This window comes from Lemur catta, chromosome 4, assembly GCF_020740605.2.
Source record: "Lemur catta isolate mLemCat1 chromosome 4, mLemCat1.pri, whole genome shotgun sequence".
Taxonomy (NCBI): domain Eukaryota; kingdom Metazoa; phylum Chordata; class Mammalia; order Primates; family Lemuridae; genus Lemur; species Lemur catta.
This window is the reverse complement of record NC_059131.1, coordinates 37640718-37666023: the sequence shown is the minus strand read 5'-3', so window position 1 is coordinate 37666023 and position 25306 is coordinate 37640718.

Below are 25306 nucleotides of genomic sequence, written 5' to 3'. Positions count from 1 at the left end.
TCACCCATCTCCAGTGTTGCATTTTTGGTCCAATTCACTGTTACCATGGGCCTGAATTATTGCAGTAGTTTCCAACTGACCTCTTTGCTTCTATATAATCTTGCTTTTCTATAATCTTTCTAAAACACAGCCAGGGTGACCTTTTTGAAATGTAAGTCAGATCATGTCACACTTGTGCTCATACTGTCCAGTGGCTTCTCCTCTTCCTCAAGCCAAACTTCTCACTATGACCTACTAAGCTCTGGAGACTCTGATCCTCTGTTGATCCTCTGACCTTATCTCTTACATCATCCCTATCCCTTTACCACCCTAAGCCAGACTCACTAACCTTCTCACTAAACTTCTCCCTATGTGTCAAACACAGAAGGTGTGTTTCCTCTACATATGTCCTTTGCACTATTTCCTCTGACTAGAAAAATCATTCACCAGATATACATGTGCCAATATTTACTCATTTATCCCCTTCAAATCTTTAATCAGTTGACCCTTTTCAATTACCTTTTCAATTTAAAATATCTCTTTCCCTCCTTCATGTACACCTCTTGCCCTTGGAACTCCTGCTTAATTATGTTCCATAAAACTTATTGTCTTCTCCATACTACATCTTTATTTATTGTTTGTTGTTTATTCTCCTTCCAGAATGTTAGCCCATTGTGGGCAGACTCTTTTGTCTGTATCGTGTGATGTATTCATGGTGCTTGGAATATGTCAAACTCGACAAGATGCTTATTGAGTCAATTAATGCAAACTTTATTTGCATAGTATTTCACTCTGTGAATAAAATAATTCATCCTCAATTTGGATTCTCATGTAACTGTAATAAACACACTCAGACATAAATATGTCCATCTCTAATTACTGCCTTGGTCTACGTAAGGCAGCAGTCCCCAACCTTTTTGTCACCAGTGACCGGTTTTATGGAAGACAATTTTTTGATGGACTGGTGGTGGCAGGGGGAGGGCCTGGGTGTGTGTTGGGGGGTGGTGCAGAGCTGAGGCGGTGATGCGTGGCCCATTTCCTACCAGGCCACAGACCGGTGCTGGGCCGTGGCTGGGTGTTGAGGACCGTAGAGGACACTTTTAGTGCTCTGCTCTGATCAACCTTGGATCCCTTTGGCATGTTCTGTGTGCCCCTTCCCAGCTTCAGTGGGCTGCACTCTTGCTTAGATTCTTTCTCTTCCCTGTTCTACTTCCTCTATTCTCTTTCTAGTTTTTCCTGGAGCAATTTCTTTAAGAAGTCACTTACACATAAATTCTTGTTTCAGAGGCTGCTTTTGAAGCCTGACCAAAGACAGACTTACCTTGGATCAGGCTTTGAGATAAACTATCTAACGGAATTCTATTTCTAGAAGAAGAATTGTTGGATAAGATAGAATTCACATTGTAGAAGTTCTTGCCCAAACACTAACTTCAGCCTCGAGGAAAGGAAAATAAAAGAAATTATATGATGTCTACTTTATTTGGTTGAGAAAAGTTTAATAAGTATATCTGGTAGCTAAAACATTACAGATTCCTAATGGTTTTAAGTCTCTCAAAAATGTGAGATTTCCCAACTTTTGAATCTAGAGGATTTTTATGTATAGGTTTCTTTAATTTTTCATTCAAAAAATAATGCCTGAGCAATAATATACACACACATACAAACAGACACATATCTTCTGATCTCTGCTTGTGAGGACTTTACACCTTAATTGTGGCAATGAAATATACCCATATAAGTACATAAAAGCAAACCATAATAAGTTTACCCTTATGATGGTCTCGCCCTAATAGAGGACCAAAAGCAATGTTATTGGGGACATAGCTCTTGTCCCAAGTACCCATAGAGAAATAAAGAAGAGATATTTATTTTTGGACAAAGTAGCTGGCCAAGAAGACATATTAGGGCAATTGTAACTTCCCATTTTTGGAGACTAGAGGAAAGGAAACAGGATTATTATTTCTTTCCTCTGAATGATGTTCCATTTTAAATTCTTCCAATACCCTTTTGTGGCTGCAATTATCCTTTTGCAGGTAAGTGAGATGATGAGGTGAAGGAAAGGATATTGTGCTACCTTTTTCCTAAATAAGGGTGCTTATAACATTTTTGTAACTGACTTCTTCCCACGTGCTGGGTGAGAATAAAGCTGAGTAGCTGTGAAATGGAGCAAATGAGAACACCTTAGCTGCATTAATGAGAACGTTTCCTTAAAAAAGAGTTTGCAGAATTACTCTCATATTTACTTTCTAAAACCAAACCTACTCACTGTTCACTCAGTATTAAAGAAAAGTATTTGTCTACAATTAGGGTAAGAAACCTTTTCTCTTTGCTCATGCTTCAGATATCTCCATTTGTTGAGATAATGTGAGAACCACAGCCTTGCAAGTGCAGAATACATGAAATATTTCTGTGTAATCTTCTCTGATTAGAACTGCTCATTCAATATAACAAGGCAATTGTGAAATATTTAACTAAAACTACCCAAATATTCAGCAATATATTTAAAAATTCTGACTCTTAATTCAACTCATTAATCCTCATTAAAATTCTAGTGCTTTAAATTAATTTACCTAAGGCCATAATACATTAAGCAAATGCCTATTGGTGTGCTTCCATAACAATTCCACAATGCACGTTTAGGTCTCTCTTTTCCCTCTGCCATTTACTAGTTCTGTGACTTTGAGCAGGATACTTAATCTCTCTGTGACTCAGTCGCCTCAGCTCTATGATGGGGAAAAGTAACAGTACAACTGCTGTGAAGATTTACTCAGTTTCAGGATGTGTATTGATCAAACTATCAACTTTAATCTCTAAATTACTTATAAAGGTCCAAATTATCTCTAAAGAGACTTTGGAAGCCAGTGGCCAAGTGCAGCCAAGAGAGACTAAGGATGGGAGGAATGATGAGAGCTCCACTTTCATGATTCTTCTGGAAACTCCTAAAAGAATCTTACTATTTTAGGAACTCTTGTAATGTCCCTGCTCATGCTCCAAAGTCTTCAGGGATCCTCATTTCCCATACAGTTAAGTGCGAATTTTACAGTCTGATATTTAAGGATTTTTAAACATCTACCTATCTTTCCACTGTACTCACCATCATTTCTCTGTGCTTCGTCTCAGTGGATGACTCCCGAATTCCAAATTTTCTACTTCCTGGCGTGTTCTTTCTGGACATCTTTGTTTAAAATCTCACTTATATTTCCAGACTCACCCTAGATTCTCTCTTCATAGGGGTACAATACCTTTTTTGAGCATTTGCATATATCCACATTTACTTCCTGTCCTCTCCTCCTCAGCAAACACAATGAATTAGTTATGACTTCATCATCAGCTGAACTTCATAGCAATTTGTGCCTATATCTTTTTGCCAATTTGTAACTATGTCTTTGCAATATAGCCATTCATATTCTTTCCTCTCTATTAAGTTGAAAGTTCTTTGAAACAGAAATGATGGTTACTCAACATTACTCATGTTTTCTTAGAAATGCCCACCACGGTGCCCGTAACAAGTAAGACCAGAATACGTATCAGGCAATTAGAATTTAATTGAGCCATTTACCTCAATGGACAATTCAGAGTTCAGTGCTGCCTACATCTGCCATTCATCAATAATCTACCAACTTTGTTCATCGCCTCCACCTCCTCGCCATTTTCTCATGTACTCAGCATTAGGAGCCTATCTGCAGTACAAATTTCTAGAAGGGAAAAAAGAATATGATTACAGTTGTCATTGTTTTCTCTTTGTTGGCTTCTACAGGGTTTGTTTCTTTACTGAGGCACTTTCCTGGTAGTCACGTACTCAACAAATGTTTACACTTATAATTATTCATGTCATTAGCCAATTTATTTCACCTCTCATTAGAATACACTGAAATGTTCATCCTGAAATAGAACAACAAAACCAATGAAACATCACATACAATCTACTAAAATAATCTGATAAGAGCAGAGGGGATTTAACTTCAAAGGGAGAAAGACAACTGAAGTTAAGACAGTTCTGCCAGGTTATCATGTTGCCTTTAGTAATTTGTTTGAAGAGAATGAGTGCTGGCTCTGAAGTTGCTGCCATGGAAAATGAAGTGAGAATTAATCATGGGAGGATAGAAAAGAGAATAGAAACCAAGAGGTAATTGACATTTTTTTTCAAAGGGGGCTCATATAAACTATGCCCACAGGGAGTTTGTGGAATTATAACCTAAACTTAATAGTAATAGTGACATTTCTTTGAAAAGATTTTATCAGCCTTGCTATCTGGAAGGAAGTTGAAAGTTCCAGACCCTCCAGAAACTATGGCCCTTTAAGTAAGAAAGAATCATTTTTTTGGGGGGGGGTTGCTCATAAAAATCTTTCAGCAATGTAAAGAGGTGACCCTATTTATTCATTTATTCATCCATTCTAGAAATGCCTAATGAGAATCTACTATTAATATATTCATGGCTCCCTTCTAGGGGCTGGGGGACACAACAATAAACAAAATAGATAAACCTCTCTACTTATCTGAGCCTCCTTTCTAATAAGAGAAACAGATAAAAACAACATAAATAAGATATGCAATATGTTAGTGACAGACATTGTACATAAAAATCACATAAGGATAGATCTCACAGAGAATATGGACATTTAAGCACATACCTGAAGAAGATAAAGGGAAAATCCATTTGCATAAATAGGAGAAGAAAATTTCATGCAGAGGAGATATACAGGCTCTCAGGAATGAATGGAATTGGTTTGTACAAGGAAAAGCAAGGAAGCCATTCTGGCTGGAACAGGATGAGGGAGAAGATAATTAGGAGATGAGGCTAGAAAGGTAAAATAAACCCAGGTTGTATGTAATCTTGTAGGTCATCGTTAGGACACTGGCCTTAGTCTGACTGCTTTGGAGCAGAAGAGTGACAATATATTTTTAAATTATTTATATTTTAACAGAATCACTGTTTTGTTACCAATAAATAGCAAGAGGGCAAGGGAAGAACAGAGAGACTAATTAGAAGGTTGCTGTAGTGATCTAGGCAAGACAGAAGGTGGCTTCCACCAGCTTTCTAGTAAGGGGAGGGTCAGAAGTGGTTGAAATCTGGATTTGTTCATGGATCTGATGGATGCGTGTGAAAAAAGATTCATGGATGGTTACAGATTTTTAGTTTGAGCAATTAGCAGTGACAGTAAATGGATTTTCTATTTAATGAGATAAAGAACATGTGGAGATGAAGGTGCAATGAGTACAAGTGGAAGAAATTGCTTAAGTGATGCCTCGTGGTAGGAATGCTTTGGGTTTATACAGGAAACTGTAAATAATTTAGCTTACATAAAACATGGTATGAAAGGAAATAATGGGAAATATGGCTGAGAGTTAGACTAGGGCTACATTTCATAGGCAAGGGGACCACTTGGTACTGAGCCAGGTTCTTGAGAGCCCTTTGCAGTTTCCTAGACAGTGAAGGCTGCTTTTCTTCAGTGTAAGAGTTTCACATGTGGCTTGTCTGTTCAAACCTCCAAGGTCACACATCAAACTCAAGCTGAATCTTCACATTCCCTTTTAAAAGACTCCCAGGCCTCAGGCTGCTTTGCATCACTGCCCTTTAAATTGCTCTTCCTTGAAGGCTGGCTGTGGAAAAGGAGGTGACTTCTCAGTTCTCTCCTTGTTGTTGCTATCAGATAAGAGGTACCCCATCTTTCAATGTTAATCACTATGATGAAATAGTTAGGAGGCAAAACCAAGACAGAACAAAACCAAATAGAACAAAATCCCATAAAGTCAAGCTAAAGAAATCTTATGAAGCTCTTTTAGGTATGGTCTCTATTCTTTAGTTGTTTGTTTGTTTTTCTTTCAATGTTCTGCTAAAGTGTGTATTTGTGTTTGTGTTTGCATTTCTTTTAAATCTGAAATTGGATAATATGTTATACGTTAGTCTCCAACTTGCTTTTTTCACTTGATAATGTTTCATTGGAATCCCTCCAGGTCAATATATGTAAATCTTTCTTCTTCTTTTTTTATGTATTTATTTCAATAGATGTAGGGGGTACAGGTGGATTTTTGGTACATGGATGAAATGTATAGTGGTGACTCTCTTCTGAGATGGCTGGAAGTTAATTGCTGAGACAATTTGCTTCATTAGATGTTCCCCAACTTCCACATTGACTTGAGATGTTTGGCTACAGCTCCATGGTGCACTGCCATTTTTAGTGAAAAATAATAATTCAATTGAATAAAGTACTTTTCCAGGTAACAGGGATACATGACAAGACTTAAAAGCCAATGCCACATACTGGCTGTTTGGAAAAGTCAGGTTTGAATGTCAGAAGCAGCCAGTAGAGTGAGACAAACTGGCCACTCAAGAAACACGTATAATGGGGTTCAGATTCCAACACCATCCCCCCTCATTATTTTAGGCCATAGCAGACTTACTAGACTGACAAGAGCGTTCCTTTAATGAAAGGACTGAAAGAGTTAGTTGAAGTTTAAACACAAATGAGTAGAAATTTGTGATTTTTAAAAACTCATTCTCTCAAGTAGAAAAAACAACATAAAGCTTTCTGCTTTCAAAAGCAGTGAAATGTGTTAAAACTTAAAGTCAAGGCAATGAAAGGTAATAAACAGTCTTAGAAGTGAAGTACTACTATTGTTGGGGGAAAATAATTGTTTACTTTTACTTTTTATTCTGAGTCTGTCTCTGTTATTGACTTAATGTGTGACCTTAGCCCAGACAATTCCCCTCCTTCTGTCTCATCATCTTCTGAAATAGAATAATAGTATCAATTTTCCTTTGAAGGCATGTTAGGAGGAATGGCTGCTTATTATAAAGAACACTCGGTTACTGAAGCCCCGCTTACATGAGTATTTTCATGAATATTTTTGAAGAAATACTCTGAACATAATAAGCCTTTGGACTTGGCCTTGAAGGAACTACTTAAATTGTGTGTAGCTTGGGAGCTGAATCTGACTTAACCACGTCATCTAGGTTCTTTGTTTGTTTGTTCACTTTTGTTGTTCTAGCTGTGGCAAATAATAATGTAGTACATAATCATGCCCACTGAAAGAAAGAGGACAGGGCTAAATCTTAAGAAGGGTTCTAAGTTTTGTGCAGTTGCAAACTATTCGTTTTTAAAACTCGTAGCAATGGAGAAATTCAATGTGATCTGATTTTTCTCAGTAGAGCACTGTTCATCTCTCCTTCCATCATCATTCTGTCTTTTGTGTGATAGTAAAGGCTAAATGAAATAGCCATAACTGAAGTTTCCTAAGCATGCACTGTGAACTGGAGCTTTACGTGTATTACATCCTCATAACAATTGTACTATTATTTTTCCCATTGTAGAGCTGAGGAAACATACAAAGAGATTAAACAACCTGCCCAAGGTCACCTAGATAATAAAGGGGAGAGAGTGGAAGAGGGAGTGGGAGTATAAAAATTGCTTGCCCTTTCTTCTTGCTCCCACCCCAACTCTTTTCAACTCACGTGTTAATTTATTAGGCATATGTTAGTTATTCACTCATCCATCTATTCATTAGTCTACGTATTTTTGGCCAACATCTTCCACACTTAACCATATGGCAAATATTGTGCTAAGCATTTTGCAGATTTTATGTCATTGAATCTTCACCACAATTCTGTTAAGGAAGATTTTACATTTGTCTCCATTTTATGGACACAGAAATAGGCTTAGCAATGTTAAATAAATTGCTCAAGGTCATAAAGCTATAGAGTTATGGCATCTCACTGTTATAATTTGCTGAGGACCATGAGTGCTTTTTTTTTCTTTCCCAGAGTACTGTCAAATTTGTTACATTGGGCTAAAAACACAAAGGGTGCAAACTCCTCATGGGACAGAATCATGTCACATACTCCTGTAACGTTTTGTGTATGCATAGGGTAGATGTGTAGTAAATACTTACTAATTGAGTTGATAGAGTAAATATCTTTGTTCCATAATTGAGGACACTGATTTTATAAAATGTCTAAATAATTTCCTTAGCATCTAGGAGAGTTAATATAACTCATCATTCAAACCTTGACACTTCTGAGAGTGAAATGATATCCTTATTCACTGGGCACTGGCCTACACTGAGCTAACCCTGATGCACAGTTACCCTATTAACATCACGATAACTAATTGGTAGAAGAGTTGCTGAGCTTGGATATGTTATAGAGGAAGAAATAGTGGGAAAATGTTATTTCAACACCTCTAATATTCCTTTCTCAATAGCACAGAATCTTCCACTTTTTCTGTTGGCAGAAGCAGAAATGAAGGGTATTAAGCCGCTCATAGAAACTTCTCTCATCTTTATAACTTAACATTTAGTAAAAACTGATGCAGACATAGCAGCCAAATAATTTCTACAGGTTTAAAGGAGTGAAAGAAAATCTGCAGCCTTCCCAAGGTTTCTAAAATATCAAGCATTTGATAAATGGATATTACCTTTATATAAACCATTTCAATTTTTTAGCCTTCATTTTTACATTACGCACACTATAAATGTATATTTATATATAAATATATTTATAAATATATATTAATAACTAGCTTAGGGAATGGTAAATCTGAGTGTGCAAATGGAACGTCTGCAAATTAAATAAACCTCAAATCATTTGTAAACTGCAACAATTAGCAGTCTCCAACCTTTTGGGCACCAGGCACCGGTTTCATGGAAGACAATTTTTCTGCAGACTGGCGCGTGGGGGCTGTGGGGGTGGGCAGTGGAGACCAGGTGGTGATGTCAGCGTTGGGGTGTGGCTGTAAATGCAGATGAAGCCTCCCTTACCTGCAGCTCACTTCTGCTGTGCTAACAGGCCACAGACCAGTACCAGTCTGCAGCCTGGGGTTGGGGACTGCAAACTTAAGTCATATAAGTGGAGAGAGAGAGAAAGAGAGAGAGCGGAAATAATAGGGAACAATAAAAGTCACCCTGCATACAGAAAATTTAATTTCTTTCATTTTGAAAAAAATTAAAAAGCTAGATATTGCACAGAAATTTCCCTGAGCATCAGTTACACCAAAATGATTTTATAGCATGTAGAAAGCTGATCTAATTGTGGCTCAACAGCAACTAATGACTGGTAAGGGCTCCATTCAATAACAAATGTTCCTGGTATTCTTGCTTTAGAAACTACTACAGGCATAGCTTATTAGGGAATTAGTCCCTGACTAGGTAAGCACTAAAAGCTCAATCATTGTGTGATGGAACAGTTATTTTCATGTAGCTGCAGGAAAATCCAGTAAATCTAATAAATCTGGGGGATGATATGTAGATACAGGCAAGCTGAATATATAATGCATTTAAGCTACATAATTTGAGATGAATGGTATCCATTGGGAAGCCCAAAAGATTGCAAAGCTCCAAATTAGGCATATAGCTGGTGTGAGATAGAGCAATACCCCTGTTTCTACTTTGTGTTTGATAGCTTAGTTGCATTTGGGAAAGATTTATAAAGTTCTCCTGTGACTGTTCAGTTAGAATTTGTGCACAGAATGCTTCTTACAGATGTCATACCACTGACCCCATAAACACACACACATGCCTGCACACACACGTGTGCTTTGTGTGCTTTGGTGTAATGTTTCTCCATTGATATTAGAGCTTAGCAATAATTTCAAAAATAGAAAGAACAATATTTAAATGTTGGTACATTATTTATGGCAAATTTTAATTTCATCCGCATCTTCCTGTCTTGATAGAGCACACAGGTAAGCTTTTGGAGGCTTATGGTGGTTAACGACAATGCAATGGATAAAAAGTTATTGCCCTTTAAATTCTGCTTCTACAAAATAGTGGCATTTTCTTCATGCAAAGTTGTGAGAAAATGAGTAAAAAATAAGATACCCTTTTTGAAAAACTGGTCTGTGAATGCAAGTCTTCAAGAGAATTCTCCAAAAGCATTTGATATTGCACAACTGCTCCACAGGACAGGACCTGATTCAAATGCTTAACACCTAAGGTGAAACAGGCCTTCTGCATTCAAAGTCTGGTTCAGGTGCTTTCATTCCAAGTCTTCAAAAAAATCTTTTCCAAAATCCTCATTTGAAAAGAATGTTGATACCTACACCATGAAAATAAAAACTTCCTTTATAAAACCACCACCTGGTAGTTTTACCTTATCCATGATCTTTTTCCTCAAACTCAGACTGACTTAGATATACCCACTAGACTGTAGGATGAGAAAATGAGGTTAGGTGGTTTGTGGTGGGTGCTTCGAAAAACTTCATCCCATAATCTCCAAGCCAAACTTCCACTCCCAAACAACAATAACTGTACATGTTGTATAAACAACATGCTTTATTTCACCAAAAGATGATGAACTACATGGGTCTTATTATTCATTGAATATCTAGCATATGCAATACTGGATCAACAATAGGAAGACTAAGCCAGTGCTTAAAGAATGAACAGTTCAGAGGTACCAAAAATGACAAAAATATTTTTTCAAAATATTGATATTTTAAATTTCAAAAGAAATGAAGGTATAGTCATCACAGGAAAATTCAAACTTTTGTTTGATTTTCTCATATTTATTTTGCACTTAGTATTTTTTTTTATTTTAAATAGGGTATCCAAATTGGGAAAGAGGAGGTGAAACTATTGCTTTTTGTTGTTAATGTGATCTCATATCTAGAAAACCCCAACTCCACCAAGAGACTTCTAGAATTAACAAATGAATTCAGCAAATTCTTAGGTTACAAAATCAGTGTACACAAATCAGTAGCATTCCTATACACCAATAACAGTCAAGCTGAGAGTATAATCAAAGACTTAATACCATTCAAAATAGTTAAAAAGAAAATAAAATACCTAGGAATATACTTAACCCAGAAGGTGAAAGATCTCTACAAGAGAACTATGAAACACTGAGGAAAAAAATCGCAAATGACACAAACAAATGGGAAAACATATCCTGTTCATGGATCAATAGAATCAACATTGTTAACATGGCCATACTACACAAAGTGATTTACAGATTCAGTGCAATGCACATCAGAGTACCAATGTCATATTTCACAGATCTAGAAAAAATAATTCTATGCTTTCTTTGGAATCAGAAAAGATCCCAAATAGCCAAAGCAATCCTAAGCAGAAAGAACAAATATGTAGGCATACCATTACCAGACTTCAAACTATACCACAAGGATACAGTAACTAAAACAGCATGGCATTGGCACAAAAATAGAGACATAGATCAATGGAACAGAACAGAGAACCCAGATAGTGAACAGTCAACTGACAAAGCAGACAACAATATACACTGGGGAAAAGAAGCCCTATTCGATAGATGGTGCTGGAAAAATTGGATAGTCACATATAGAAGAATTAAATAGAATCCATATCTCTCACCACTTGCAAAAATTAATTCAGAATGGAATAAAATACAAATGTAAGGCAAGAAACCATAGAATTCTATTAATAGGAGAAAATGTTGGAAAAACTCTTTTAGATGTTGAACTAGGCAAATAATTTATGAAGAAGACCCCAATGGCAATCACAGAAACAACAAAAACAAATAAATGATTAAATTAAAAAGCTTCTGCCCAGTTAAGGAAATAATAAACAGAGAAAACAGACAACCTACAGAATTGGAGAAAATATTAACAAGCTATACATCTGACAAAGGGTTAATAATCAGAATCTACAAAGAACTGAAGCAAATCAGCAAGGACAAATCAAACAACCCCATTAAAAAGTATACAAAAGATATTAACAGAAGCTTTTCAAAAGAAGATAGACAAATAGCCAATAAACGTGTGAAAAAATGCTCAACATCATTATCATCAGGGAAATGCAAATTAAAGCCACCATGAGATATCACCTTACCCTAGTTAGAATGGCTTTATTAAAAAGTCCAAAGCAATAGATGCTGGTGTGGATGCACAGAGAAAGGAATGCTTACACTTTGTTGGTAGAACTGTAAATTAGTATAACTTCTATAGAGAACAGTATGGAGATTCCTCAAAGAACTAAAAGTAGACCTACCATTTGATCCAGCAATCCCATTACTGGGCATTTACCCAAAGGAAAAGAAGTCATTTTATCTAAAAGATACTTGCACTTGAATGTTTATGGTGGCACAATTCACAGTTGCAAAGATGTAGAATCCACCCAAGTGCTCATCAATTCATGAGTGGATTAACAAAATGTGGTGTGTGTGTGTGTATATATATATATATATATATATATATATATATATACCCATGTATATATATATATCACACACACACACACTATGGAATACTACTTACCCATGAAGAAGGATAAATTAAGGCCTTTTGCAAAAATTTGGATGGCGCTAAAGACAATTATCTTATGTGAAATATGTAAAGAATGGAAAAGCAAACACTACATGTACTCGCTATTAAATTGGAACTAACCAATGAGCACACATGTGTACAGAGGGAAGTAAAACTCAGTGAAATCAACCAGGGCAGGGGGGAGGAAGGAGGACAGGATGGGAAAAAACCTATCTAATGGGTACAGTGAACATTATCTATGTGATGGGCACACTTATAACCCTGACTCAAACATAACAAAATTGATACATGTAACCAAAAATATTTGTATCATCTTAATATTTTGAAATAAAAAATAAATATCGATATATTGTCCTATAATATTCCCAGGGTTATGGGACCCTTATTTTCTTAATATGATCCTGTTATACATGACAGGGAACTTTCTACATCCTTCTTTTGCAATCATTCGTGGACATCAAATTCAGAGTCTGGGAGGGCTCTCTTCCTGGTTCATAGATGGTGGCTTCGCACTGCATCCTCACATAGTTGAAGGGACAAGGCAGCTCTCTAGGGTCTCTTTTGTAAGGGCTCTGCCATCATACCTAATCAACTCCCAAAGGCCCCACCTCCAACAACCATCACATTGGTGATTAGGTTTCAATGTATGAATTTTGGGGGAACATAACCAGACCATAGCAGATAGCAAGAGAAGGTGGAACGGCTGGAGAATTGGGCTTAAAAATAGGCAGGAACCAAGCAACCAAAGATCACATTGCAGAACGAAATCCAGTCTGCTGGCCATTGCATCCCTTACCATCAGCCTGATCTAGGAATTTCTTCCCATGTCTTGCTCAAAATTCAAAATGCTGGGAATGGAGTGCTGGGAGTTTGATTCAGTTTTAAATCACATACTTTCCTCTAGGCTTTGGGGGTGGAGGCAAGGAGAATTTGACCTGTTAACTTCAAGTTTTAAGAATGGGAGCCAATGGTGAGAAGTGAGCATCAGGAATTTCTCTCCCAAAAGATTATGAACAATGGTGAATTCCCCCAAGGATGAGCAAGATGCTAATAAAAAATGGGTAGGTCCAATGGTAATTAGCCAAAAAAAATTGACATATGCCTGCTTACAGAATCTAAGTTAATCTTGGTTAGAAAAAAGACCTTAAAGGAATGTGTTCCTGGAGAAGCATCATTTGAGCTGAAAGATGAGTCAGAGTTTACAAACTGAAGGAAAAGAAGAACATTTTTCATGGAAAACATACTGTGTGTGCAGAGACATAGAACTCCCGGCATTTTCAAGAGCAAGAATATGTTTGCTGTGACTAGATTGTAGTCTGCATGCAGAACAGTGAAAGGATACAAAGCTGGGGCTATACAAAAAAATTAGGTCACAGAGATAAAATTGTCAATGTATTATTTTGGCAATGTGAAGTCAAGAAAGAATTTTAAGCAAAGGCTTGTCAAGATCAGATTTATGTCATAGAAAGATTATTAGGTCCTCAGTGAAGAGCATGAATTCGGGTGGTTCTCTCAAATTTAATTTTGTTTCTTTAGGCTATGGAGCAAATATTAAAAAATGACAACTTCACGTCCACTTCATTTATATTAACCCTCTAAATTCTTTGTTTCACTTATAAACTCACCTTTCTGATGTGCAAACCTCTTAATATTAACATTTAGAACTTTACATAGCATTAACTATTTTATTTTGAATATTTCATTAGTTTTCTATATATTATCACACAGTGGTTTAAAACAATACAAATTTATTATCTTACAGTTCTGCAGGTTAGAAGTCCAACATGGGTCTCATTGGGCTAAAATCAAGGATGGAGGCTGAGCTATATTCCTTCCAGTCTAGAGAATTGGAGGGTGGGGGCAAAGTGGGGGGAGAATCAAAACATCCATGTCCTTGCCTTTTGCAGCTCCCAGAGGCTGCCTGCATTCCTTGGCTCATGTTCCCTCTTGTCCATCTTCAAAGCCAGTAATGTCTGGTTGAGTTCTTCTCCCACTGCATCAACCCTGACTCTGCTTCCGCCATTGCATTTCTTTCTTTGACTCTGTCTTCCACTTTTAAACATCCTTGGGATTACTTTGGATCCACCTGATAATCTAGTATAATCTTCCTATTTTAATGTTTAATATGGTTGCAGATGGATTAGCACTTACGTACTTACTCCATCTGCAACCTTAATTCCCTTTTGCCATGTAAAGGAACAAATGCACAGGTTCTGGGGATTAGGTTGTAGACAGCTTTGCAGGGCCACAATTATCATTTGCTGAATATCATCATAACCATAATCTCAGAATTTCCGTAAATTGCAGTACTTTACATCTGCTCTCTCCATTATTGGGCTCTCAGGTTGCTATGTCCATGATCCTGGATACAAATTATTTTGCTCCCAGGTCTGTTTCTCCACTTCTGTATCAAAATCATTCATAATCCTCATTGCCTGGGTGTCTTGAGGAGGTACAGAATGTGGATAAAATGCTTTTTCATAATTATAAATTATCTACTGATTACTCCTCTTAAAAGAAAGGCCCTTTCATAAACATTCTCATTTAATTCTTACAGAAAAGCTTTCACGTAGCTTTTGCTATTGCTAAATTTGCCATTTTTCGGGTGAGAAAACTAATGTTCAAAGAAGCTAAGGATAGAGCTAATAAAGTTGGCACTAAAACGCAAACCCAGGTCTCCTGCCTGCACACTGGTGTTGCGTCTGCCACGTTCTGCACCGTATCGGCTCCTCTGTAGAACATGCTGCCAAGCTCACAAGCTAACATTCTCCAGCACAGAACCCCTGCAATTCATGAAGGACTCTCATTATTTCCCATCCACGTGCTTTAACCCCTCACCCAGCTTCTCGAACCATTTGGTAATTCTCTCACTCCTGCCAAAGCTCCTGCAAGCCTGAATTCCCACCCATGCCAGTGCCTGCTTTGGCAGGTGAGCAGGCTCATTCTGTCTCCAGGCAGGGTCTTTTCCTCTTCAGATGGGAGGGAGGGAGGAAGGGAAGGAAGGAGGGGAGGCAGGCCCTCTTAGAGCTGTGGAAAGCTTTAGTGCCCTTCTCTTAGTGATACCTGCTGTTTTGCTTTTGTTAGAAATCACCACCAGCCTGACAATATCAACCTGCAATCTACAGTCACAATCAGATCACACTCTTATTTCCTGGGATTCTGAGAGGGACTGAGGCTTCAGAAAGTTATAAATATAACACTTTACAAACCTAACTGAATGCCCAGGGAGAAACCCCCTGCAATTAGCAACAGGACTGTGTGCTGATTAGATGCAATGCTTTCAAAGAGTTCAGAACATGTGTTGTCAGAGGTTTACCACATACCCCCTACCTTTCCGGAAATTCCTCCCACAGCACAAAAGATATTAGATACAAGTTAGGTCCTTTTTAACAACCCCACTTTAAAATTATACTTGTAAAGTATTTTTAGAGTTTCAGATTCCTTTTACTTACATGATTTTATTCAATTCTCACAACATCCTATAAAGTAGGCAAGGCTATTGCAAGCACCCTCTTTTCATAGATAAAGACTTAAGGCTGATCTTTACATAGCTAACGAGTAGCAGAGCCAAGAATAGAATCTAAACTCCAGGTTCCCAATTCAGTTCTTATTTCCCCATGCCACGTTGTTCTCATCACTAACCACTCATTTTCTCTCATATACTGCCTTTCCCACTGCACTGGAAGGGGCTTAAGAAAACTGAAGGGGCAATAGACTCCAGATCAGAGGGCTGTCTTTTAAAATAAAGGTTTAGTGACAAGATAGTTACCCAAAGTATGTGTGTGTTAGCCTGATCCATTGTTCTTAGTAAAAACTCTTCTTCCTTTTCCAATTAGTGGTGTAATCAATAAATATGTATTGTTTGTCAACTTTGTTAATAGCTCTGTGCTAAGTACTAGGAGAAACTGCAAAAGAGAAAAGGCACAGTTACTACTGTCACAGGGCTTATATTGAGTGGGGAGGAAAACATGGAATATATGGAATTTTAGAGAAACACTAATTTTTTTAAAGAAATGCATTTGACTTATAAGTGCAATGGAATGAATAGCAATGGGGCTTGAACTGAGCTTGACAAATTTAATAAGGGCAAGGCAGGAAAACAGGTTTTGTTTTAGTTTGTTTTTGTTTTCAGTTGGGGAACACCTTTAACAAAGATCTGGAAGAGAAAACAAGTCTACTAACAGCTGTCATGAGGTTCTGGCAGCTTTCAGATTCTGAGAACTTTATCCCCATCTTCCCGCCTTCCAACGAATGACAAAGCCTCAACCTACATCCTTCCAAAAATTTGCCACTGAACTCTTGCCAGTATATGGAACCTGAAACCCCTCAGTTTTGACCGTCAGTCTAAATAACCAGGCGGCCTCTCCACCAATGCTTTCCAGGATGCTCAAGCCTCCTCATCCATACATATCCTTGGAGGAAATAGAACTGTTTTGTATATAATGCAATAACCTACCACTTTGCCAGAGAACATAAATGTGTTTCTTAAGTAAAAGTGTTGTTATATATATCTTATTATATAAATTATAATAGATTTATCATGTCCCTCTAATCTACATCTACTTTTCTTCTGGACACATGAGAAGGTTATCATTCATTGCCCCTTTCTTGGAATTGGATAAGGTCATGTGGCCAGTGTGTTGTAGGTAGAATTGACACGAGAGATGTTTGCCACTTTCAGATCAGAGCATTAAATTATTGTCACAAGACCCTCAAATAATCTTCTCCACCATGCCCCCACGCTGGCAAAATCCAGCTTACCTCCTAGAATGAGGACAACACAGAGCTGAGTGCTCAACCTGGGTATGATGGACAGTGTCAATGAAAAATTAACGTTTTTTGCTTAAACCACTAAAATGTTGCTGTTGGTTTATTTTGTAGCATAATCTCAACAATTCTGAATATTACCCCCATTAAAATTTTTTTGAACAAATAGGTGAAATAGAATCACTTTACTTTAACCTAGTGTCTCCTTACCAGCTCCTTCCTGTTTTCCTTAAGGTTCTCAACCTATGCGCATGTTCATTCTACTCATCATGAGTATGTGTTGTTTCCAAGCCCCTCTCCAAAACGGCAGCTATTTTTTCTAAAATAATTCTTGTGGAGAAGAGAATTATTTTGTCAACAAAGCTGAATCTAGTCCTGGGAAGACGGCCCTGGAAGCAGGGAGTCTAGATGCACAGACCTCTGTGAATTTCCTGAATGGCTGCAATATTGTCCCCTGTTTCTAGATCAAAGGGGGTGCCCCCTTCTTCTGCCTGCTTGTAGGAATTAGTAGGTATCTAACATCTCCCCCCAATAAAAACATCATAAACCATTTCTTGTTAGAATATCCCTAGGAGGAAGCTAGTTAAGGCAGAAATCCAACTTTTCTAAATGGGCCAATCTATGTAGGCTGGAGATTGGAAAATTTTAAATGTTTTACATTTTCTTCTTCCTGCTTCTTCAAGGTGCACTTCCTTTCTCTCTGCCTTAAAGTTCTAGCTGCTCCTGCTCATTAGATGCCATTTTCATTATTAGAGTACACTTTGTTGCCATAGCAATTTGTTCCCACTCTCACATTTTATTGCACTTACAGTTGCCACAGGCAAAAGAGAAGGAAGGGGTGAGGGGTGGAGAGAAGCATGATTTTATTTTCCCTCAAGTAGCCAGGCTTTCTCCTGATCTGAGAAAATTTTAACTTCTGTTAAAAGGGAGCAGTCTCATAACTTGGAATAGCATCAGTGATGTATTGTGTGGAGACAGATTCTGCTGTTTAGGCTGTGACTAGCACAGTGTAAGGTGTTTTTCTGGATCCAGGTGGAATTACATCGTTCCTGTATTAACATTCCTGTATTCACATAATTTCTATATTAACTTTTAGGCTTTAACATTTATATTAATAGGGAAAAAAAGGTAAGTAGGTTTTCTATTATTGATAAAGGTCAAAGATAAAGCAGCAGTTCAAAGGTTCTATCAAAGTGCCTTCCTAAGGTCACCAAGGACAGGGCTTCATAGTGACCATGAACCACAACATGATAATAAAATGATAATAAAATTTTATATGAGAATAGTGCTTTTGCCCTTTTAATGTATTTTTATATGTGTTGCCTAATTTTCCTTTTTTTTTTGTTAAATGGTACCTCCTCCTCAAAGACTCCTCCAGTAACTATATTTCATGCTGTCTTCATCTATTTTGTCAGTTTTTCAACAAATACTTTCATATCTCCTGCTGGGTTATTATTTGTATTGAACAGACAGCATCTTAAACTATCTAATACTGCTATTATTTCATGTGCATCAGTTTTATCCCACCAGACAGGTCTTGCTATTAGGGAATCCATTTTTTTACAACTTTTGTGATCCAGTCTTTAAACTTTGCAGGTGGATGAGTTTTAGATTTTCATCCATTATTGTGACTATGCATTATACACTTAGAACTTTAAAATCAAATGTTTGTCGCAAGCCAGTGACTTCTGCTATCCGTGTATTAAAAAGTACAATTAAGTTTTCCTTTCTCAGCATGATATTAAACATAATCAAATCTTATAAATACTTCTTAAATATTTTTGCAGGAGGAAAAATCTGCTACTTTCAACTGTAATTTTGAAATGTTCAAATATGTATAGACAAGCTGCTGTATTTTATATAAATGAATGTATTCATAGAACAAACTTTAAATTTCAGAAAACAACACAGATTGCAAGAGTTTAAATTCCTGTTCATATTCCAATAGAAATGAGTAATGTGACCATTTTAGGAATAGTGGCAAATTATTGAGGAGGAGTACATTTCTACACTTGCTTAAGATTGCTATTTTGTGGTGAAGCATTTGTGGTCTGGTGACTCAAGACTGGGAGAAGTAGGTAGTTACCCATTCTGTATTCTAAATTCAGATTCCATTGCTCCATCTGTCCTGGGCTCATGCTGAGATCTTCTCTAGGTAACACTACCCTCTGCTGGTGGAATCAGAACTCCTCCTAAATCCTCTAATCCAATATCAATGTGTTGTTAAATTTAGACTATAGGGGACTTTAGAGGTTATTTCACAGATGAGGAAACTGAGACCCGGAAAGCATGCCAGTGAGGGTGATGACTCCTAACAGTTTATGTGACGAATCAGTAAAAGAACTCTGCTTTCCTTACTCTTAGGTGGCTAATTTTTTTCCAAAAGTACAAAGTAGAACTGAAGTTCTGAAAACAACACAACAACAAAAGCTGTAAATGTAATCTTGAAATTATGGGGGCATTTGTTAAATAACCAAATGTTTATCTCTGTATGAATTATCTGTGCTACCTAAATTTAGGTCAGGTGAATTATTCAAGATTTGTTATAGACTTTTGCATTATGCCTAAAACTACTCAAATGCACTGATTTTCCTTCTTTTTTAAATGTTTCATCATTTGCTGATACAATATGTCTTCGCAAGGAACTTTGTCCTAAGGGTCTATGGGGCTCTAGTTGAAGGGCACATTTTAAGGATAGGTTTTTTCCAATCACAGGACCTTAATTGGTATCATTTCTCCTTCTTACACATTTTTATGATGCCATTATGAGTTTAGCTCTACCTGCATAGAGATGGACATGCAAATAGATGGCGAGACCAGCCATTCACATGAGAAAAGAGAAATCTTAGGGGTCTAAGTACCACATGATCCAAATTATAGCAATATCACAGAGCTTCATAATTCGACATCTCTCTCACCTCTCTAGCATACAGTTAAGGAACCTAGAAGTAGGCAATAAAGACAACAAAAATCAGCAGTCGTAGTGCCCTTGCTTAATGTCTATATTCTCTTATTTCACATAAAGCATTTAAAATTGGTCCAAGATATATGAAAACTGCAAACTATGGGGTGGGAATAGGTGTTGGTGGAGACATGATCTGTTTCAGGAATGTACAGACATAACACTACAAAGTAATACTTGATGGCATGACAGAAAAGAGGAGACAAAAGGAATACATGCAACTGTAAGAATAGAAGTCCAGGCCTCTTAGCAAAAGAACTGAAATTCACACATGCTCCAGAAGAATCTAATAGTTATTAATAATTTTATAATGACCTGAAAGGGTTGAAAAATGGTCAGTGTCCCGTTTTGTCCAGCTTAGAATGAAGAAAGGCTCCATATTTTCCACTTATTTGTATCTCTATTCAAGAATAATTAAAATTAATATGAACTTCATGATTTAATAGGAATTCATTCTCAGCAATTTAGAAAAATTCAACTATCCAGAAGGAGCCATGAAATTAAGAGAATTTACTGGTTCTTTGAGATTGCCATTTTAATATACAAAATTGCTTTATTCAAGGCATTCAACAAAAATAGATTGAGTGCCTAACCTACTATGTGCTAGGCAATGTTCTAGTCACTAGAGTTGCTGGAGGTATCAAAACAGACCCAAATCCTAGTACTCCTTGAGTTCTAACTCCAGTAGAGGAGAGCATACAATAAGACAAACAAATAAATACATACAGAAATGTGGGATGGTAAAAATTATTTGAGGAAACATAAAACAGGAAATGGGGGTGCCCAATGCCCAGTGCCCAGTGAGTGTCGGGAGAAGTCACAATTTTAAGTAGCCTAATAAGGAGAGGTCTTCCTGAGAAATGCTTTGGGAAGAAAAACCCTACAGGAGGTGAGGAAGCAAGCCATGCAGATGTCTGAGGGAGGACTCTATGGTCAGATCTTCTACCTTAACGTTGTCATGAACTGCAATCTTTCCATAATCTCAGTTTTGATCACACCACACTCTGACCACTGTCTCTTTTATATTTAGTTCTGTCTTGGTGTTCCTTGGCTCCAGTAGTCCTTGGACCTGACATTGTTTCTAGATCCTTTCCCTGCCTCCCAGGCTCCTCAGGTCTTCACTTCCTGTTAAATTCCATGGTCAACCATTATTACCATTCCTGAACACTTACCCTAAATTCCCTTGGCCCCTCTTGGTTTTTTCTATTAATATTTATTTAATAAAACCTCAACCTTGGGGAAATCTAAGTTGTCTTTCTCTTTGTACCTGTAGGCTATCTGTAAACTAAGAACTGCTAACCTTGACTGGGCCCTCAATGCTGCCCAGAAATCATACCACGGTGTTCTACTCCATTTCCTCTTCTACAGTCCCAGACGAATATTCCACACCCTTCTCTGTCTCATTGAACTCCAATTCACTCTTAGTTTTATGATCCTCCTTCCAATTTCCCTAAGAAAATAGAATCAATTAAAAGAAAATTTCAACAATCCCCCACAACACACCCACAAGTTAATAGCATCAGTGCTGCCTTCCATCCAATAATAGTCAATGAAATGTTTGTGCTGCCCCCTAACAGCAACCCTCCTTTGGGTACCCCATCTCGTCCCATTTTGCCTATGCACAGACACTCCAGCAACCACTCCAGCGATCTTTTTCCTGCATCATCATTTTTTCCCCTCTGCTAGATTCTTCAAATCAGCCTACAGACAAACCTGGTCTTGAGCCTGGTCTCTTTCCAGCTTCCAACGCATTCCTTTGGTCCTCTTTACAGGAAAACTCCCCAAAAGAGTTGCTTATACTTACCGTATCTGATTCCTTTTCCTCCCATTCTTTTTTGAAGTAACTTCACTTAGGCTTTCCCTCTTAGACTAAGCTCTTAAAACTGCTTTCCCAAGATCATCGACAACTTCTACTTTGCTAAATCCAATGATTAATTACTTTTCATCTAGATTGACCCATCTGTACCATTTGACTCAGTTTTCATTATTTATTAATCCTTTTTATTGCCTGTTGCCTCGTAGATCCTAAAGGGACTTTGATAGAAATATACTGGGGTCTGGAGCCCTGAATCTGTGGGGTACTAGAACAAAAATTGTATTCATATACCACTTTACATATTTGAAATATTGTGTATATTATATATATACTTTACTCTTTGCAATAATCCCTGGTGAAAAGCATTTTTCAGAAGAAATATCTTTAAAAAGTAAAAGGGACAAAGACTTATATACATTTATGTAGCTTCTCGGCAGCAGAAGCAGGCTTTTACTGGGTAGGGGTACTAGGGAATGGGGGTTCAGTAGAGATGGGCAGTGGGGGGTGCAGAGGAGGGAATCTGCCAAAGGGAGGAGAGGACATTAAAAAAAATGATGGGAAAAGATAATTTTGCCCTATTTGCCATTTTACTCCCAGAATATTTAAAAGTGTAGGACATACTAATATGAAAAGTTTAAAGTAATATGGCAGAATCCTTGAGGTTGATTACAGGAATTAAGAAAAAAAGCCATAAGCTCTTCCCATACTCCTGAGAAATCACAAACTGTGCTCTAAATTCCATTTTTTGCTCTCTCTTTGCAAATACCCATTGATTTAAAACAAGAAAAAAAAAAAAACATTAGGACATTATAGCTTAATGCCCAACATTTTTCACCCTGAATCTCTGATACTACAAAAGGATCTAGAAGTCACTAGAGTTCTTCGTAGCGACTGACCTAAAGAAGTTGCCACCATAAGTATTTCTAGAGTTAGTCTTTGGGGACAAGGGAATCCAGGCAGTAACTAAGGGAGTAAAAAACGTTGCCTGATAACTGCCCCAGTCCCCGTTACACACAAACTTACACACAGACACCCCTCACACACACTCATACACAGGCAATCCACAGTTCTTACATGGAAACAGTTGCTGTTGGTTCAAGGTGGTAAAGCATTCCACAGAGCATCCTTCCACAAAGATTTAACTTTTGTCTTTCTTTGATCTGAAGCTGATAGAGCAGAACACTTAGACAGATTAATAATAAAGAGATCCCATTACTGTCATTTACTTCCACACATCTAAGGATAAAAAGGCCATCCTCACGTGAAATTGTAATGCTGATTACCTTTTTCTGCTCACTTGAAATCCAATCACTTAGCACAATCCATCAACATTCAAATACATGGAAGATTTCAGTTTCATAAATTGAGACAACACAATTCAGTGCCTTGCCATTGCATTTGCTATCAGTTATGGTAGTCATAATCTCAAGTATTAAAGGAGGAATGGTATATTAGCCAAAGTACTGCTCAAGGGACTGTGCTGCTTTTATACAGTGCTTTTTTTACTTTAATGTTTTAAAATTCATTTTATGCTGCAAGCCTAGAAGAATTCTAAAAGAGTCAGTGATGTGGGTGCTGTGCCCACTCTGGCCTCTGCCTCTTGCTCACTATTTTAAATCCTATTTTATCAATCCTTATATGATCTGCAATCCTGACATATGCTCAGTTTATTTTTGCTTTGTGTTCAAAGACTTGTTTAAACAGAGATATACAACCCATCATAGGTAGTAGTGTCTTAACTCAGGAGTATCTTTAAGCATGTTTCTTCTCTGAGCCTAAGTTTCTTCACATATAAGGTGATGGTAACATCCACCTCAGTGGATTCTTGTGAAAACTAAATAAGATTATATGAGACAGAGCCATTGAACGTTGTCCTTGCTTTACCTTGCCTAAGGTTATTCCAGAAGTGTCCACGCAAGAATCAAGAATGTGTTGTAGTGACAAATGCATCTTTCCTTATGTTTTCCTCTTTTATTTTAAAGAAATCATTATAATAGAAAAGGAAATAATTAAAGAAGACAAATCACCTACAATCCCACCATTCATAACATGCATTTATTCATTCAAGAAATATTCATTAAGCATCTATTATGTGCCAGGAATTATGCCAGGCATTGTTCTATAATTAAGGCATTAAATAAAACAAACATTCTTGCCCTCAAAGAACTTATATATGAACAGCTTTAATATTTATTGTTCCTTTCAATTCTCTTCTACATATAGACATTAATATGTGGTTACAATAACAGTTGCCATACTTTTTATTCTGCTTCTTTCATTTAATATTGGATTTTTAAAGTTTTCACATTGTTAAATTTTATAATTATAAATTTAATGTCAATATAATGTTCCATGGAGTTGATACACAATAATTTAATTACCTAGTCCCCTAATGTTAGAGATTTAGCCCCAACTCCCATTCCCTGAAGCAATGAATATCCATGTATGGTTATGTTTTTTTTCCTACTGATTTCCTTTGTATAAATACATCAGGATGGAATTACTGGCTCAAATTATAACAACATGATGTTAGTTGATGATTTAAGTATGAGCAAAAAAATAGAAAAGTAAAGAAAGTCTAACTTATCATTCTTGAGCAGGTTTTCGCTACACAGTTTGAATGGCGACTTCCGGCAGCTCTAAGTTTACTAGGTCCTTATAGCTCAAAATTCCAGGGAAAGAGGCAGAAAGAGGGAGTAGTGGGGTAGGGAGGGAAGGAGAGAGAAAGAGAGAGAGAGAGAGAGAGAGAGAGAGAAAGAAAACCCCCTTGAACCAATCAATGTGGATCATGTACATATACAGGGAACAGGGAAGGGTCAACCCCATTCAAGCAACATGGAATGAACAAAATTCTGCTGGATTAACTCTCCAAAGAGATGATGGACATGCCAAAATGTATATGTTCCCATTGTAAATATCCACATAAATTGTTTAGTCAAATCAATAATCATTAAACACTTCCTGTTTGCTCTGAAGAATATATTAATAAAGCAAAGGGAAACTTGACCTGAATCTTCAGGGACCTATGATTCAGTGTGAAAGTTGCACATGTACACTCATTACCCTAGAAGGGACATTCCTTACTTCTACTGGTGAAGAATCTGAAGCTCAGAATTACAAAGTATTGTTACTAGACCGCATAGCTGAAGTGCAACAGAGCCTTTTAGTACTGAGTGTTCTGCCACTTCACATTTGCTCTTATTCCAGCCCTGAAGTCTTATTTATACACAAAACAATCAGCAAAGGACAGAAGATAGTATATAATTTAGTACTGAATAGGTGAAACATACACAGAATATAGGAATTCAAACTATATTCAGTTAAGAGAGGAAGGAACATAGAGACAAATTTTAGCCACAATATCTCTTAAAAAACAAGTAGGGTGGGATTTCCAAGGCAGAGGGTATGTGGCCTAGAGTGGCAAGAGATAATCAAGATTGGCAGAGTGGGTCCAGGTTGTACGAAGCCCACATATGTAGAGTGGATGAGTTTGAAGATGATCTAATGAACGGTGGGAGGTCATTGTCCTTCCTTCAACAGGGGAATGA